Source organism: Symphalangus syndactylus, chromosome 3 (genome assembly GCF_028878055.3).
Source record: "Symphalangus syndactylus isolate Jambi chromosome 3, NHGRI_mSymSyn1-v2.1_pri, whole genome shotgun sequence".
Taxonomy (NCBI): domain Eukaryota; kingdom Metazoa; phylum Chordata; class Mammalia; order Primates; family Hylobatidae; genus Symphalangus; species Symphalangus syndactylus.
This window is the reverse complement of record NC_072425.2, coordinates 22,504,652-22,507,956: the sequence shown is the minus strand read 5'-3', so window position 1 is coordinate 22,507,956 and position 3,305 is coordinate 22,504,652.

The window sequence follows — 3,305 nt, the reverse complement described above, 5'->3', positions numbered from 1 at the left end:
TGAGTCCAGAGCCTTCCTGCCTGACTGAGAAGCTGCCTGCAGAGGTGGGGCCGGGTGGGGCTGGGTCCACGAGTGATTCAGGTAAGAGTCACCTCTGGTTTTCCAAATAGTGGGTGGGGCCCAGCAGGAGTGAGACCTCTCCAGGAGCATTACAATCCAGGCTGCAGCTAGGGTGAGCAGGAGGGCACGTGATTGGTGTGGATAATGGGGAGGGGGCTATGCAGAGAGAAATCCTACCCCTTGTTACCAGGGGAACATGCCAGGGCCTGAAGTCCAGGCTGAGGTCTGGGGATGGTGGGAGCTATTGAAGGTTCTAAGCAGAATTAGGAGAGTGTTCCACATGCCGGAGGAGGGCTGTGGAAACACTTCCTCTTCCTTCAACTATGGTGGAGAAGGAAGTGGAGTGAGAGGACTGGTATTTTACAGCCCCATAAACTTCCTGTGCAACGTCCCTTGTATAGGGAAGGAGGTCCTTGCTGCCTTAGCTGGAAAGGGCTCAGGGCCTAGGGTGAAGCTGGACCTGTGGGACAGTTGGGGGTGCTGGCCCATGGGACAAGCTGGAGAAGGCAGGGAAACTGAGGCAGGCAGTGATACTTTTGATGGCTGTCACAGCAGATGGGTGGTTGGCAGTCACTTCGATGAGGCTGGTGCTAGACCTGGTCTGTTTTTTTAATGCATTCACTACTCCTTTAGATACTCATTCATTTCTTTGTTCAAGCAACTAACATTCCCTGGATGTCTTTTATCTGCCAGATCCTATGCTTGGCCTTGGGGCTACAAGAGTGAGCAAGACTCGCATAGCCTCATAAGGTTGGGGGGGCAGAGGGACAATGTGATCAGGAGTGGCACTGCTGTGGCCAGGGAAGGCACAGGGGCTTCCTAGAGGAGAGAAAGGGGAGGAGGAGGCATGGTAGAGGAGGCCTCCCAGGGGACGTGGCAGGTGGACTTGCCCTATGAGTGGAAGCTCACAATCTTGAGGACTAGGATGGTGACACCAGTCCTAGACATTTAGACTATAGCTTTGCAGTAGGGAGCAGGAAAAGGTGGCCCTATGCTGTGGTCTCTTTCCCAGGGCTGGGGCAAGGGCTAGCCCAGATCTCTCGCCTGTGTATCCAGCTGCATGCTGGGGTGGTTGGGGGTGCTGGCCCATGGGCCAAGCTGGAGAAGGCAGGGAAGGTTTGATCCTCCTCATCCCCTGAGGTGGATCAAACACAAGAAGCCCAAATTCAAATTCCACCTACCCATGCCAGCTCCCCTTCCCTGGATATTACCACCAGCATTGAGCCAGAAAGCTAAATGTCTTCAGTAACTTTCTTCCCCTAAGCTCTAGTGCTAATCGGTTACCAAGCCATGGCACTTCTGCCACCATTTCTCTCATCTACCTTCTCCCCACTCCATGCTCTTGGTCCTGCCTCATCCCTGAAGGGCTAACTCGGCACCCTGCCTGCTCTCTCGGACTCCATCCTCTCCTGTATGGCAGCTGTGTTGAGATCTGCGGTGCTGGTCACAGAGCCTGGCTGCAGTGAGGGCTTAATTGCTCCATGCTGGAACTGGACCGGTCCTCAGAGACCATCTGATCTGCTCATTCTGTTGTTCAAATGGGGAAACAGAGGCCCAGTGAGGCCTAGCAGCTTGTCTAAGGTCACACTATGGAAGAAGTGACTTGAACTCACTTCTGATTCTGAGGCGAAGGCTCTTCCCATCAGTGCCAGGGCCACACAAGTGTTTCTTGTTTTGAGTGCAGACAGGTGGCTTGGAAGTCAGCAGGAGGCACAGGTGTGGTGACTTGATGGGTTCAGGGCCCAAAGGGAGGGAAGGGCCTGGGAGTGGAAGATGGAACCTCATTCAAGCCCATCGCTCCTTTCTTCTCACCAGAAACTCCCCCTTTCTTTGGACAACTGGACCCCCACACATCCACCCTGTCCCCATCCCTTCTGCTGATAATCCCATCGCCTTGCCCTGGAAATGCCAGGGGGCCCTTGATTTGGGGAGGAAAGGAAGGCTGAAGCCGGTCCCGGCACCCTGAGAGCTCCAGGCCCTTCGCCTGCCCCACTCCTTCTCCAGGTCTGCCCTGGCTTGCTCTGTCTCCCTAGGGCAGCTGGCTTTTGTCCCAGGGGAGCATGGGAACAGCTTGGGTGAGAATGGGGGAGGGGCTTCCCAGCAGGTCTCACCTCTCCCACCTGGCATAATTTCTACCCTGCACCCAGCGATGCCCAGGAGCCAGCACAAGAACCTCTGGGCCCTCCTGCTGGCTTTCCCCACTCTGGGGCCCACAGGATGGCTGGGTGTGCCGGGGAAACTGAGGGAGATGACTTGTGGGTGCCAGGACCAGGGGACTTTGGGTGATCTTGGACCCATTCCTTCCTCCTTCTAGGTGTTTCCTGAGCTGGAGAAAAGGAGAGCTGGATGCTGGGATTCTGTAAATTCAGTGGTGGATGTGAGTCTAGCTACAACATGGACCCTGGCCAGCCCTGGAATCTGAGTTCAGAGATCTTTGAAAAAATGCCTTCTGATAACTGAGCACCTACTACATGCTGGGCACTGCACCAGGAGATTTGTGTGCATTCCCTCATTGAATCTTACAACCACCCTCTGGGATGGTTTTTGCTATTAAGCCGATTTTATAGATGAGAATACTGAGGGCTAGAAAAGATAAGTACCTTGTCCAAGGTGACACGGTCAGTAAGCTGTGGAGTCTGGATTTGAACTAGGCTCTCTTGGACTTTGGAGCCCGGTCTCTTCATTTCTGGCAGAGACCTGTGGCTTCAGAGGGCCGAGGCCAACCCATGGGGGAAGTAAGTCCTTCCTGTTAGATCTGTCTGAGGAGTAGTGAGTTTCTCATCTAGGAAACCACCAGCAGGCCAGGCTGGACTGCCCCATTTCTAGCCCCCTTTCTTCTCTGCGGACTGCCCCATTTGTAGCCCCTTTTCTTCTCTACCCTTTTCTGTAGAGTGCGTTAGACCCATTTTACAGAAGGGAACTCTGAGACCCTTTCTTCTCTGCGGGGCAGGGTGTGTGGTTCAGAGGAGCCGCTTCCATCCTCAGTTCTGTCCCTAAGCCCTGGGTGACCTCAGCATTGAGCATCGTCTCTGAGCCTCAGTTTCCTGTCTATATCTAGTGCCACCAGGCATTAGAAACGTAAGTGCTTCAAGGATCTCGGGTGAAAAGCCGCCTTAGCAGCGATCATACACTAATTAATAAAATGCCTTGGCCGGGGCTGGGCAGAGGAAGTAAGCGGGCAGCCGAGGTGACAGCTGGAGGGAGGAGCGGGGGTGGAGCCGGGAAAGGGTGGGGAGGGGATGGGC